Here is a 16,804-nt window from a genome sequence, read left to right on the forward strand (position 1 = left end):
CTTGTTTTAATTTTTCGAAAGCACTATTGGCTTCGGCCGTCCACGAGAATCTTGCCTTTTTCCTTTTTAATTTTAACAATGGCTCAGCGATAGCCGCAAAATCTTTTATAAAGGACCTATAATATGAACAAAGTCCTAGAAAAGAAGAGAGCTTCTTTGCCGTGTTTGGAGTCGGATACTTTTGTACAGCGATTATTTTTGATTCATCTGTCTCGATCCCTTTTTGCGATATTTTGTAACCTAAATATTTTAATTCAGGGGCTGCAAATTTGCATTTTTCGACATTAACTTTTAGACCGGCCTCATTTAATAAAGAAAACACCTGTCTTAAATCCTGTACATGTTGGTCTAGATTATCACTAGTAATAATGATATCGTCTAAATAGATAAATGTGGACTTTCCGAGAACAGGTCTTAACACAATGTCCATGCATCGCTGAAATGTTGCTGGGGCGCCTGAAAGGCCAAACGGCATTCGCAAAAATGCATAAGTGCCAGACTTGGTTATAAAAGCAGTCTTAGGCACGTCCTCAGGCCTGATCCCTATTTGAAAATAACCATTCGTTAAGTCTAAAGTCGTCATAAATTTGGTTGATTTTATGTTCCTTAAAATTTCTTCTATAATCGGTAACGGATATACCGGATATTTCGTTATGGAATTTAATTTACGGTAATCAATAGCGAATCTCCACCTTTTTGGATGCTCCAAAGGATAATCATTATTTTTCTTACATAAAACCACCGGACTAGCATAACTACTTGAGATAGGCGTTACGATCTTTTTACGTAGCATATCGGTAATATGCCATTCTATAATTTTTTCCTTATTCTTATCATACCGGTATGGTTTTTGACGAACCGGCAATGCATCTCCGGTGTCAATACTATGGTTAGTAACCTGGGTAAATCCTGGAATATCACTAAATAAGGAAGCAAATTCACTTACCACTTGTCGGATTCTATCTTGCTCGTCATTAGGCAGGTGGTCAAGATTTAACCTTGGCGGTTCAACCTTTTCTACACGCACTGGTTTCATCGTCAGCTTAAGAGACGCTTCATTAAAATCCAGTGTAGCTTGTGCGTCTGAAAGAAAGTCTATTCCTAGTATTAAGTGTGCTTGCAAATTCTTTACTATAAAAAACATCACCTTTACTTGTTCGTCCTTGATACGGATGTACAAAGGTACTTTACCTACGCACTTACATTGTTCTCCTTGCGCCGCTAATACTGTTGTATTATCCGCATTATATATGCGGTATTTGCGAAAATACTTTCTAAAAAAGACTTCTGCCACACAGGAACACTGCGCGCCGGTATCCAGGAGTGCGGTGGCCGGGATATTATTTACCAAGACTTCAATCTTCGGAAGAGTTAAATTTTTCACCATTACTGTATTTAACTTGTAGGAAGAGGGGTTTTCGTGGCCTTCGGATTTCCGCACCCTCTCGTCAGCAGAAATCCGTTTTAGTTTAAATTATTTTTCCTTTCGGTGCTTTCCTTCTTTCTCCACTGGCCTTGAGACTTTTTTCCTGGGTTGCTATTGAACTGTCGACGTTCGCCGGCTGTTTTTGAATGCTCGGGTTTCCTTGCCCACTGATTCGCTTTTTCTCCGTAGCCATGTGCTTGAGTTTGCTGTAGTCTTGGCGTACCAAATTGGTTTCGCTGTTGATATTGGCCTCTTCTTTCGACGTCCGCCGTTCTTCTACTTTCAAACTGGATTGCTAGCTCAAATAACTTTTCCAGTGTAGTCGGATTTCGTAATTCAATAAAGTCTTGCACTTGGGGTAGTAACCTCGGCAAAATCACTTGAATTATTTCAGGATCCGGACGGTTTCCATACAAGAGCTTGAAAACGTGAATTTTTCTTAAAATAAAGCTCGAGAGGTGTTCCATTCTTTGTTGATATATACTGAAAAGTTCTGTTTCTAATTTGGCACGATCCCTTACAACAGGGAAGGCTTTTAGTAGGGCAGTCTTGAAATTTTCGTAAGTATAGGTGGGACTTCCTGCTTGACCCAAGAGACTTCTGCCGATACATTTGAACCAGTTAAGCGCTTGGCCCCTCAAAGCGCTGGTAGCTAAGGTAACTTTTTGAAACTCGTGCACGGGGTAGAGCATGAAGTGGTCATCCAATTTTTCCAAAAAACTGGTTACCTGTGAGTTTCCATTAAACGTTGCTTCTGGTTTCATCGAAGCGCGCATGGTCTGGACGATGTACCCAAATCCTTCCAGGGCGGCAGCTGGCATTTCTGGATTCTGAGCTGTTTCTGCAGGCAGCACAGGTTCTTCTTGAAACTCGGCCATTGTTATTCTTCGTCGGGCGCCACTATCAGGTTCAATGTTTCTTCTAACCTTCTTCGGAAACATACAATGACCTGACTAGAACAGAGAGCTTACTAAAGCTATGTTCACTAATTGTAGTAAGTAGACAGGATACAGACGAAGGGTATACAAAACCCTTTATTTTTTTTCTTTATATACAATGACTTCCGTACTTCGGAATACAATGACCCTCCACTCGGGGTCTAACTTAAAAGATATCAAAATAAAACTAAACTCTAATTTAACTTTAGAATAAGATTGGCCTTATAATAACAGGAAGCGTATGTAGCACAGAGACTGTGAACACTACAATACGTTTAATTTATCAAGAGGATTAAAACCTCTGGCCTGGAAGGCAAAGTAGCAACTGCGTAACTTCTAAGGTAAGCGGCCTGCTTCGAACTCACGGCTTCCTCTCTTCTGCTTGGCAAAAAGGCCACACTTAAATACTTGGCGTTCGCCAGACAACTTTGCATAAACTCCTTCACGCTTATAATTCTGGCCGGAAGTAGAAAATAAGAAGTGATAGTAAAGATTTAAAATAAAATAAACGTTAGTAAAACTTAAGATCCTTACACGGTTAGAGAACCATCAGGAACGAATTCTTACCGGTTTAGCCCAGAATGTTCTCGAACACAAGCCGAAAGCTATATAAATCCTGCTGGTGGTCCGCAGTCAGTAAGAGAGTGAGTGTCTCGCCTAGCGAGCTGATAGTGAGTGTGCCTCGTCAAGAAGACGTAAGTGTGTGCTTCGCATAGAGTGCGAGATAGTTAGTATCGAGTTCGTGTCTCGTCTAGTGAGTCATTCCCTGCGGAGTCGATCGAGTTGAAGCCGTGCAGCGAGTGCCGAGTGGGTCGTCGAGTGCACCGAAAGAGGCTCTTAGAATATCGCGGTTAGTGCATCGTCGAGAGAGCGGGTTGAGCTCCGAGAACGACTGAACCGAAGGAGTCGGGAGCCGTGCTCTGTGTGTCATCGAGTGCATCGCGAGTTCTAGCGTGGAGAGTCTCGAGAGTACCTTGAGTTCCGAGAACGACCAAGCAGAGTCGGGAGCTGTACTCTGATGCTTTGCAAGCTGTGCAATGAAGCCTTTAAGTGAGAAAGAAATGTTAGGGCCTTCATGGAATTTATTATTCATTGGGATTAATTAATGCACAGGGATAATTCAAAATACATTATATTTATTATATGTTCACCTAATAACTTTACGAACGTTTGCTGCAACATTACCTTAATTAAAAAGTGATGGTCTAAATTCATACCAATACAATCTTCGAAGAAAAATCATTTGTTTTTCATAAATAGTTCTCATGTTTTAGCGCCTGATAAATTTTCAGATTCGCTTAAAAGCGATGAAAGAAAGGATTTTCCCGTTAGATCCAAGAATTCAGTAGAGAAAAAACTCCAATTGTTCGTATTATCTTATTGCAGCAGAGGAATTTTTATATTTGCTGAATTAAATAGCTTTCTAGAATTCTTCTCAATAATAGTTTTTTTCCCCCACAAGGATAGAATTCTGTTTCAAGCACTTCATTACTATGCGAATATATGCGACAAAACTGGATAAATAATAAGCATTAGAAATGTGCATTAAGAATTTAATTCCAAATTTCTGATATTCCTGCCGAATTTTTTCTTAATGTCTAATGAAAAGTTCCTTTTAATTAAAGGGAAAAGATATCCAGATTTTATTTTCAGCTTTTGAGTTAATAACACCCATACTATGTTAGATTTCAATTACTGGTTATTATTATTATTATAAACAAAAAAGTACGAGAGTTAATAAGCAAAACGTTCCTTCAATCTTGATCAAAAACATATTAAGAAATAGGACCCGAGGGTTTTGTATATATCTCCAATCTTTCTTGAGTACTATGTCTAGCAATGGCACAGCGGTAAAGTTTTTGAACACTCAGTTCAACCTGAGTTCGAATCCTGGCGTTGGAAAGACATAGAGGTCTGTGCGTCCACTCAAAAAGATGCCACCCCAAACACAGACACTGCCTTTTTCGCATGCATCTCTTTAACGGATGTTTGACGGATGATAACGGGTTCCAGGTTCCTTCCATATCAAATAACGCCTACTATCGCTTTCTAGACTAAGCCTGGACTCATCCGTAAAGAGAACAGCCCTCCACTGATCCAAGCGTTCAGTGGACATGTTGTCGTGCCTACTGCAAACGGTCCCTCCTATGGCGTGACGTGAGCGGCACACAAATGGCTGGTCGTCTCGCATACAGACCACCTTCGTGAAGCCTTCTACGTACAGTTGACGTTGACACCAACCTTCCGGTGGCTGCAGCAAGGGAGAATCTAAGAAGAGTCGGAGAAGCGGTTCTATTCCTGCGTGCACATAATGTCAAATATCGGTCATCGGCGCTTGTCGTAGCAGTTCGCCGTCCTTGGCTGAACCTCCTAGAAACCGAATCTGTGGTTTGAAATCGCCTCCAAAGTCTATGAACCACAGAAGGACTCACATTTAGCCATCTGGCCACTTATGTTTGACTTTATCCTGCCTCTAATCTCCCAATGGCTCTCCATCGTAGTTCTGCAGGCAAATGATGCTTGGAGGTCATTGTTACGAATTGGCTATCTCAGATTTCTGATGTCACTGTCACAGTGAAATATGTGGGCTTGCTCTCAAACATGGACTTTTTCTCTCCTCGCAGTTGACGTATTCTGAAAGCAGCGCAACTAATTTGCATATTGCAGTTTTACTCAGCTACTCTTACTTGGCAACATATTCAAATTTTACACGGTTTGGCTTATTTTTTAGGAGTTATCGCTATTTTTGTGATTTTTCCTTAATTTAACCAGTGTATATTATAATTGCCGAATGGAGGACATTTCTGTATCTTATAAATGATTCGGCATATTCCTGAACGGTTTATACTAACTTTCGTTTCCCGTCTACCATTAGTTTGATACTGCTAGATAACTGGATGCCGGTTACCAGAGATTTTAATGTAAATCCTCCCAGTGATATGCAGACATCTCTGGCATCAGCAAAGTGGTAAATATTGAATTTTGGGAAAATATGAAAAAAAAAAAAAAAAAAAAAAAAAAAAAACAGTCCAATGTGGACCCCACATGACTTATTTGTACGTCCTATTAAATTATACACCTTTCTTTGCTGCACTTGATTTAAACTTATTTCATCGAATTTCATTAGAGATATGTTTCTCATTTAATTAATTCAGTTCTCACTTCCCGGCGGGTCAAAAATACTTAAAACTCAATCTTCATTAAAAACTGTAAAATATATACTGTAAAAACTGTAAATATAAAAACCTAAAACACCAAATACAGTTAAAAAAAAAAAAACAATTTTTGTAATTAATATTAGAGTTTCTACCCAAAATCAAGCTATTCGACCAGCGAGCGCGAAGACAACATTTTCGGTACAGAAAACTGAAAATTAATTTTCAGTCGCGCAGGGCAAAAAGATACTGAAATTGGTGCACCAACTGCCTTAATTCGAAGAGCTTCAAATGTAAAGAAATTGCAGCCTCGTTAGGTCTAACACCACTTAAACTTTTAAATTGTCGATAATTCTACAACTATTGCGTGCAGATTAACCACAGGCTTAAAAACCTTAATCGGAAATAACAAAAACATCATTCAATCACTTTTAAAGCAAGAAAACTCATAATTTACTCTGATCTCACTGAGACGAGTAACAGAATAGAAAAAAATATATATATTTATATAACTTTAGAACGGCCGACGAGAAACAACGAGAAGGGGTGCACAACTACATGTTATAACAGTCGCATATACAAAATTTCAACGTTCAACTGCTATTTGTTTTTGAGTTATGCGAGATACCGGCGTACGCACGTACGTACAGATGCCACGAAAACATATCTTCTGAATCCATTTTAAATTCGTTTTGCAATCTGTTTTGGAAAAAAAGAATCCTTTGTTCTGCCCATGTTTTCAGATGTCACACAAAAACATCCTTCAAATATGTTCGAGAAAGGTCATTGATATTTCCGTTAAAATAAGATATCCGAAATTTTTCGCAATTACAATGCTTCATTTACTTCGAAATAAAGAAAGAGAGTGAAAGAGTTTCGGTTTTCAGTATAATGAAATTTAATATACCCTCCGCTATTTGTTTGCTATGAATTTTTTAAATGTTTTAGGGAATTGTGAATAACTTTATCTTTTATAAGCAACAAGTTTATTTGTCAAGCAGAATTCCAGCTGCAACTTCTAATGAAATTATTTCCGTCACATTTATTGTATCTCTGAATTGTAATATTAGTTTCTTTCAGCAATTTCCAAAACTTGTGTTGGTATTAACCACTGAATCTGTGCTCCGTTTTCTCTGAAAAGAGTATATACTCGAGAAAGTTTGTGTCGCTAAAATGAAACGCCATATATCGAAGTATAATCCTACTACGAAGTACGATATTTGCGTACTTAAATTACGATTCGCTCAACGAATTTCGAAGTGAACTTGAAACCAAAAAAAAAAAAAAAAGAAAAAAGAAAAAAAAAGAAAAGAAAAAAACTCCTTTTTTTTTTTTTTTTCTGAATCCTGAATACTACTTTTTTCCCTGCTTCTTTTTTCATTTCTACCAAAACTAATTATCGTTCGTTATTTTACTCATTCTTTATTCCTTTTATTATTTTATTTAATTTTTATGCTAAATTTTATTTATTAGCCCAAAGGGCGTTAGCCCAGAATTTCGTTTTAGCATTTTGCGTTGGTTAACTATAAATGTCGCTTCACTTTTCAGATTGCTGCCACCCAATATTATCGCCCTGTATTATATTTGAAAAAATCAAATAATGAAGAATCTGCATAAATGTATGTATGTTTCTCGCATTGTGATAAAACAACGGTACCTAGAGCCATCCAGTTTTGAATGACGTAATCCTACTGCGAATATAGGCATATGGAAACCTAAATTAGAAATTTGGAATTTGTTTTATTATCAATTTCACGTTTTCTAACACTTCAAAGAATTTTTGATTAAAAAACTAAATGATTTCAAAGCAAGTAATGGCAACACTGTAGGGGGAAAAAAAACTTTTTTATCTCTAGCGATTTTCCAGCGATATTCCAAACATTTTTATTCGCCATCCAGTTTTGAATAACGTAATCTTCCACTGAATACGGGCATCTGGAAGCTCAAATTCGGAATTTGTTTTATTATCGATTTCATATTTTGTAACACTTTCACGAGTTTTCCATTAACAAACTCAACGATTTCAAAGCGAACAATTAAAACACAGTACGGGAAAAAAAAAAAAAAAAAAAAAAAAAGACATTTTTATCTTCAGCGCGCGAGACTGCATCGGAAGTTCTAAAGATACGCTCATTTTAAAATTATTTTGCGATATTGCTATTAAATTTAATTTTATGGTTTAAGTGCGAAGAACATGATATTTAATAAATAAAGGTAACCTACGAAACGTTAAAAAAAAGGTCCCCTTGGGTTTAATGTAAAATCTGGAAGCTTTCAGATTTTTTTATTATTACTATTTATCTTTTTACCCTTAATTCAGTATAACATTTTTATTCCCCCCTTTCACACTTATATTCAGTTTTAACTTTGATTACTCATTATTCGGTGTTTAATTTATTATTTCTTCCTTTATTCTTTTAGTTTGATTAATCTTGATAGCCTTTCATTGGATTCCGCGTTTGAAAATTTAATAGAACTAAATAATGAAAAACGTGAATCTGCTCTAAAAGAATCATTGGATTAATGAACATCTACAAATCATCGATAATAAAAACCGATACAATATGATACACAGAGTTCTTTTGATACACTAGTCCAAAGGGGCAATTTGCCTTAAAGGACAATTAATTTCGTTTTGGCATTTTGCGTTGAAAACTTTAAAAGGCTGTATCACTTTTCAAATCGTTGCCATCGTATATTATCGCCGTGTTTTATATTTAAAGAAATTAAATAATGAAGAATCTGCATAAATGTATGTATGTTTCTCGAACTATGGTAAAACAACGGTACCTAGAGCCATCAAAATTGGAATAACGTAATCTTCCATAGAATATGGTCATGCGGAAGCCCTCATTTTAATTTGAAATTTGTTTTATTATCGATTTCAGATTTTGTAACACTTCAACGAAATTTTAATTAAAAAACTAAACGATTTCAAAGCGAAAATGGCGAGACTCTGTATCGGAAATTCTAAAGATAGGCTCATTTTAAAATTAATTTGCGATATTGCTGTTGAACTGAATTTTATAGTTTGAGTACGTAAACCGTTATATTTAATAAATAAAGGTAACACACAAGAGGTTAAAAAAACGCGCCTTTGGACGTAATTAAAAATCTGAAACCTTTCATATTTTTTTGTCTTTTATGATTTTTTAGTTTGTTTGTTCCATTTTCATATACACAAAAGTAATCTTAACGCGTTGACTGTCGACATGCCTACAGGTAAACTGCATGAACAGTACTACTGCGTGACCTAAGTATATTTTTAATTAAGATAAGTTTGAAAAAAACAATAACTGCAGATTCTTACGTATAGGACACAACATGGTATTTTATATACTTTTGAACAATACTTTGTGCTTTCCAAAACATTGCAGCGCATATTCATTTGAACGTCATTTTGTAAGAAACCAAAATGAATATTATTTCCAAAATTTAAGAACTTTGTACATTTTTACGAGTAATAAAGAAATACATTTATGAAATTATATACTCTTGTAATTTGTGACCAGTTTCAACAAAGGGATTTTGAGGCTGAAGAAATTTATATTCCCATATAAATCTGCATAAAAGATGGCTCAGAAGGGGTACATTTTTGTTCCAATGGCGGACTACCAGCCGACTTTGGCTTAGCCACTAGTAAGGCCAGAAGCGATGGTCACTTTATTATGGAGGCACTTAATAGGTAGGCCACGTTTGCCTCCTATGACTGTTACAACCTTACAACCATGCCTTCTTTGGAATTCGAGCCTGGGCTCTTTGGTATCGCAGTCGACGCCCACACACAGCACTTAACAGCCTCAAGCAACCAGGAGCCAAATTCTGGCCAAATTGGTTCCAGAATCTACAAAGTAACAGAGTTGCCCAGCGGAAACTGAAAACAATAATTGACTACTGTACTAGCAATTACTCTTCTGACGCTGGAAGATAGTAGCCATAAATGTCTATACAAGCTAGTTCAATAAGTCAGCAACAGAATATGTGATATGTATGTTCAGTATGTAATTTTGTATTTATGCTGTGACAGATTCTCATACATAAAGTTCGTACTGTATCTGAATGCTGTAATGTATCTGTACATGTTTATATCTTTTATTTATGGTACCTAATTCATACTAAGGATCACGCGTACCTCAATGGCATGCTTCTTGTAAACTTTAACTATCATGATAACGTATATGTATGGGTGTATATATCAATATGAGTATGTATACTTTTGTTTGTTTCGGAATATCTATGTATGTAAGTGTGTACTATATATCTTAGTTTGTATTTATATGTATATACATATATTTTGATTGTACTCTTCTTCAATTCTTCAAGTGCCTTGTATGCACATGTATATATTTCTTTGTACATTGTTGTACTCCTCTTCAAGTGCCTTGTATGCATATGTATATCTCTTTTTTGCATTTTATAAATGTCGTCTGCTCAGCCGGGGCTGTCCAGGGCTGCGGCCTGGTAGCTAGTGGTTGACTTCCGCCGAGTTGGTAACCAATTCTGCATGGATATAGCTATACCTTGGTCAGTAGCCAACTCAGCGGTTTACCTCCTCTAATCACTACACTGTCAGGGCGGCTCAGCAGAGGTACATGCCGCCCGAAACGTGAACTTGCTGTCACCCAATGATCGATCCCGAACGCCACCCCCCCCACCAAAAAATGACCTATCGTGATCCATCGGTGGGTCACGTGGGAGTTAAGGTGTCAAAATTTTCTACAATTAAGCTCGCTTAGTAATTTCTTATACACTTTCGGGCATTCTTGACAGCTGATAATTTCTGTTATTTTACTCAGGGCTACGAATTAAGGTTATCAGTTTTTTTAAATCAGAATTTTAGATAACATCTAAATTTATAGTCTCGGCTCTACTCTATTTTTCACAGTCACTCCTTCCTTGGATTTCTCTTTTGGGACTTTTCCTTTGGTAGCAACTGGCCCACTTGCAACAGTTGCTTTACTTTCGACTAATATTTGAGTTTCAATATTACGTGTGCTATGATTAGAATTTCACGCCGTCAATACTGTGGGAATACGTTAATTTTCAGATCTGAAAATAATTGATTGTGGTACTTTCAATATTCTCTCTGATTTAGGTCTTCTCTTCTAAACACCGGCTTATGCCTTGTGATTTGAATCGATTTTATAATGTCTAATCAAAAATATTTACGTACCTAACCAGTACCTAGCAATACACCACCAACAGTATTACTCACTGTTGCTCGCCGCCAGCAGTCAGGGCCGAATTAAGACTTTTATTATCTCTAAGCGCCTAAAAGACATTGGTGACCCTACATACATTTACTCCTGTTTTCTCCCTTTTATTCTCTCTCGGTCTTGGTTTAACTCTACCATTCTGTGATAAAACCGTAACTAAAATTTTTGGTGGCAGTACCTCCTTTCCTTGAATTCCCAATGATCTTTCTGTAGCGCGCTCCCTTTCTTCGATGCCTAAACATGTGCTTAGTTTGCTTAATGGTAAATCCAGCTCTGTCAACAGTACTGTGCTTTCATGCAAGCATTGCGACAGCTTAGAATCTCGCCCAAATATTTTGCTCCTATGCGACTATATCATCAAGTACCGACTAGAATATAAGCATCGAAAGAATAACTGGGTTTATTACAGAAGGAAACTGCTAATTAAAAAAGATTCCTCTTTCTTATAGCTTCAAAAGTATGCCTTGAAAAGTATCAATAATTAATGAAAAATATTTTATAGTTGAAATTCTAGCATTTTCGAATAGTCACTATCTTAGCTGAAATTTTCTTTCCAATTTTGAACCATCTGTTTAAGAAGGCACCGGAAACCAGAATATTGTATCCGCAGAGATTGCATAGAAATTAAAAATGTGTAGTACAGGCCATGCTTGTCATATGTACTTAGTGTATTTAAATTAATACAGTAACTGTTCGAGATTCTCAAACCTTTCTCTCTGGTCAACAGGAAAACAGGGTATTAAGCAGTCAGATATGTATATATACGTATATACAGTATATGGCATATATACAATGCATATATACAGTATATGGCGAACCAGAGTAAACAAAAGTGATGGAGAAAGGTTTCGATTTTGATCTTTTATAATTCAGCTTCGGGTATTTTATAAACTTGGGATTCTGACTGCATCATTTTAGTATCAGGTAAATAAATAATAAACTCTAAAAAAATAAATAATACTAAAACAAAAAAAAATTCTGAAAGGTTTCTGATTTTAAATTACGTCCAAAGGGCGTTTTTTCAACGTTTTATGTGTTACCTTTATTTATTAAATATCGTGTTCTTTGCACTTAAAGCATAAAATTCAGTTCAATAGCTCAATGTCGAAAAATAATTTTAAAATGAGCCTATCTTTAGAATTTCTTTAGAATTTCGTAGAGTGTTGCCATTGCTCGCTTTGAAATCCTTGATTTTGTTAATCAAAAATTGGTTAAAGTTTTATAAAATATGAAATCGATAATAAAACAAATTTCAAATTTGGTCTTCCACATGCCCATATTTGTAGGAGGATTACGTCATTCAAAATTCGATGGCTCTATGTACCGCTGTTTTATCACAATGCGAGAAATATACATACATTTATGCAGATTTTTCATTGTTTAATTTCTTCAAATATAAAGCAGAACTCTAACATTGGGTGGCAACAGTTTGATAAGTGAAACGGACATTTATAGTGATTCAACGTAAAATCGCAAAACGAAAACTGTAATCCTTCAGGAAGAAAGCCCTTTTGGACTAATAATAAGGATAAACCTCATAAGGAAACTTTATCAGAGAAATGTTTATGGTGAAATCGTAGGGAAATATATTTCCTCTCTGTGCGCGTGTAAATGTTTATATGAGTTCTGTTAGGAATGAATAAGAGTAGGCTCAGCTCGTTTATATCATAAAACATTTCATTTTTTTCATAGTTGAATACTGATATAGGAATACCATACTTACAGTATTACTGTATGGTACGCGATTAACCCTAGTCCTACGGTGTCCTCCCTTTTTTTGTTCTGAAATATGGCTAACCTATTGTTGCAATTCTCAGGGCTACAACGTGCAGGTTACAAATTAAATAATCACAGCAGGGATTATTAATATAAAGATTTTAATATGGATATCTCACACAAGCGGAAAAACTTTACATTACCTTAACAACTGCAATATGCTTTCAAGAGTCAGTTCCCCTCGTTCATTTTCCAACTCTCTTTGGTAGGAGGGTCCGTCCTGGCTCCTGGAACCTATTAAAAACTGGCCACTAGACTGTTTGGCTTACGAGACCTCTATGGTAGCACTCTGGTGGATTAAGAACCGTGGTGATTGGTCAGTTTTCATTGCGAACAGGGTAAAAGAAATAAACACTCTGATTCCTTCTGAGTGTTGGCGCCATGTTCCAGGTGATTTAAACCCGGCAGATATGCTTTAAACACTGGCCACTAGACTGTTTGGCTTACGAGACCTCTGAGGTAGAACGAGAAAAAAGGAAGGTCAGATTGCGTAACCTTAATTCAGTTGAAGAGGAAATACCTTGGTATGCAATTAGGTTTTCGAATTTTCAATCCAATAAATTAGTCGCATGGATTAGTCCCGGTTTGTGAAAAACGCAAAAAGTAAACGTGCATTTCGAGAGACTGGAGATTTAACCGTTCATGAGATGGAATATGCCGAAAAAACTCTTATAAAAATTGTACAAAATAAATATTTTCCCTCCACCGACTCTATTCTCAATATGAGTGTCATCTCAGACAGAGAGGGTATAAAAAGGGTGAAAACGCGCATTACAGAGCGATCAGACCACCCTGAATTTATTTTCCCAATTATTTTACCAGACCGGTGCATTTTCACCCAGCGTCTGATAAAATATTATCATTTACAAGATTGTCATGCTGGAACCCAAATATTACCCGGAATATTAAGGGAGCGATTTTGGATAGTGAGGGGCAAAAGAGCTGTCAGGAAAGTCGTAAAAAATTGTGTAAGATGCAATCGATACAAGGCCAAGTCTCCCGGTTGCGAGCCGGTGTCTCTTTCAGGCGATCTTGTCAATGACGCAGCGGTGTTCGAGGTGGTAGGAGTTGATTTGGCAGGACCCTTGTATGTGAAGGAAGGTGAAAAAGTTTGGATTGTTTCGTTCACATGTGCAATATATAGAGCCGTTCATTTGGAATTGACTTCCTCATTGTATACCAACGCATTCTTGTTGTCGTTGAGACGATTCGTATCCAGAAGGGGGAGGCCGAGAATAATTTATTCCGACAACAGAACTAATTTCAGAAGAGCGCAAAAAGAACTTAGTAACATGTATTGGGAAAACATTTTGAGGCAAACGGCTATACAATACATAATATGGAAGTTTAATCTTCCCACAGCCGCTTGGTGGGGAGGTTGGTGGGAGAGGTTAGTTCTAAGGCTGGTGGGAGAGGTTAGCTCTAAAGGAACTGTTGAGAAGGACACTCAGTAACGCGGTTCTTACAAACGAGGAATTGTACACAGTATTGTGCGACTGCGAGTCAATAATTGACTCTAGGCCTCTTACCTATCTGTCCAAAAATTCGGATGATTTAATCCCACTTTCCCCAGCCATGTTTCTTATCGAGAATCGTAGCTTAGATGTTCCCGATGTTGATTTCTGCGATTCGAAAGGTCTTCGAAAAGGCTAGACATCGCCAAAAACTGCTTAATGATTTAAGGCATAGATTTAGGAAAGAATATTTAGGCCTTCTGGTCCAAAATAAGAAGGATCCATCGTCAGAGCTACGGTTGGGTGAAATTGTCTTAATAGGAGATGACATCAAAAAACGGATGCATTGGCCTTTAGCTAAGGTCATTCGACTAATTCCTGGGAAAGATGGAAAGGTGAGAACTGTAGAACTGAAGACTCAAGCTGGTACGCTGCTTCGTCGCATTCAGCGAGTCTTTCCATTGGAAGTGCAGTTAACGAACACACCCACTGATCCCATACACGATAACTCTTTTACTAATCCTATTTCTTCTATTCGTAGTGATGAGCATTCAGATTCTAATGACTCTTCAAATGACTCTAGTAACATCCTGCAAGGCGCTAAAGTGTCAAGATTTGGACGTGTATTCAAGGTTGCCTCAGAGATTAGATCTGTTCGACCAGATACTGAATGTCTTTGAGACAACCTGAAGTCTACTCAAAGAGGGGAAGAATGTTGAAGACGGCTGCTGCAGACAGACGATTACGTAACGGCTGGGGGAAGTCGACAGAAGGAGCGCCGAATTTGATTGGACTACTTTTTTATTATTATTATTTTTTCTTTAACTGCGAACTAAGCGAGGAAATTCCCTTTTCACTCAGTACATGTATGCAGTTGTTAAAGTAATGTAACGTTTTCCCGCTTAGTTCACAGTTAAAGAAATAATAATAATAATAATAAAATAGTCCAATCAAATGCGGCGCTCCTTCTGTCGACTTTCGCCCAGCCGTTACGTAATCGCCTTTCTGCAGCAGCCATCTCCAACACCTGTATAGCATAATAAAGTATTTATCAGTTCTTTATTTCAATATTTTTTATAAAGAAGACGCAAATATATGGCAAACTAAATAAAAGATACTAATTCAGAAGTCAAACAACAAAAATCAGCGTTATACCTACAAAATTTTCACAGGACTAGTTTCGATGGTTTTACCGAACCATCATCTTCAGCTGCAAAACCGCAAATGAACAAGATAGGAAATAATGATTAGATAAGATAAGAAAGCCTGGACAAGAATAAGCAAGTGGCGCCATCTGTTGGTGTAACCAGAACTAAAACACAATTTCTCTAAAAGCCGAAGGCAAATTTGGATTGGAATTAGGATCGTTAACTAGAACAGAAAGATTTTTATGAATGTGAAATGCCTCTAGAAAATCCAGTTCTCCAATGGAAGATGTTTTTTGAATGATTTTGGCAGCAGAAAAATTGAAAGTGTGATTTTCGGACCAACAATGTTGAGCAACAGAAGACCTCTGTGTTTCCTTTTTTCTAACATATGCCTCATGTTCTTTGACGCGAAATTTTAAGGCTCTCTTAGTTTGGCCAATGTAAATTAAACCACACTGGCAAGGAATCCTATAAATACCCCAGGAATTCATATCCGGAATGGGGTCCTTGAGTATAGAAGTTGGAATTTTATTGATGGGAGAAAAAACAACCCGAAAGTTAAATTTCTGCAAAATATGTGCAACTTTATAGCTAATTGATGGAAAGAAGGGAATGACAACAGAATTTTTATAATCTCCTAAAATAAGAGTGTGGCTTTTAGTGTGTTGAGATGAGAATTTTTTAACTGCTTGATTAATAATGTTGGGTGAAAAGCCCCTGTCAATCTGTCTAGACATCTAAATGCACCCTGCACTGGGTGTTCCATTAAGATGTCTAGAAACCAGACTTCGCGAATTTCATTTCTCTTGCATCGAAATTGATGAGCTAATTTCTCTCACTCAACTCTGTTTGAAACAAACACATTTTGTTTTCCAAAATAAATATTACAAGCAAACTGAGGGATTAGCCATGGGAAGTCCCCTCACTCCCATCCTGGCTGATATCTACATGCATTATTATGAATCAAAATTGTTTGAAACTTTAAACTTCCCGGCATGGTTCCGCTACGTAGACGATACTTTTACCCTGTTTGAAGGTAATAAAGATGATTTAAATAAAGTTCTTTCAACAATGAATTCTATTGATCCTGCTATTCAGTTCACTTTTGAACTTGAGACTTGCAAATCTCTTCCGTTTCTCGACATTCTGGTCACACGTAACACATCCAACTTCAGTACTACAGTTTACCGTAAACCTTCATCGGTTTGCCTTCCACCACACTTTAAATCATGTCATCCGACTAAACAAAAGTTAGCTTCATTTTATTCCTATGTTTTCCGTGCTCTTCAAGTTTGCTCCTCCAAACTAGCCCTTGATGAAGAACTAAATTATTTAAAAGCAATAGCTATTGACAGGGGCTTTTCACCCAACATTATTAATCAAGCAGTTAAAAATTTCTCATCTCAACACACTAAAAGCCACACTCTTATTTTAGGAGATTATAAAAATTCTGTTGTCATTCCCTTCTTTCCATCAATTAGCTATAAAGTTGCACATATTTTGCAGAAATTTAACTTTCGGGTTGTTTTTTCTCCCATCAATAAAATTCCAACTTCTATACTCAAGGACCCCATTCCGGATATGAATTCCTGGGGTATTTATAGGATTCCTTGCCAGTGTGGTTTAATTTACGTTGGCCAAACTAAGAGAGGCTTAAAATTTCGCGTCAAAGAACATGAGGCATATGTTAG

Source organism: Stegodyphus dumicola, chromosome 3 (assembly GCF_044657685.1).
Source record: "Stegodyphus dumicola isolate Sdum_Otavi_A_Nest chromosome 3, ASM4465768v1".
Lineage (NCBI taxonomy): Eukaryota > Metazoa > Arthropoda > Arachnida > Araneae > Eresidae > Stegodyphus > Stegodyphus dumicola.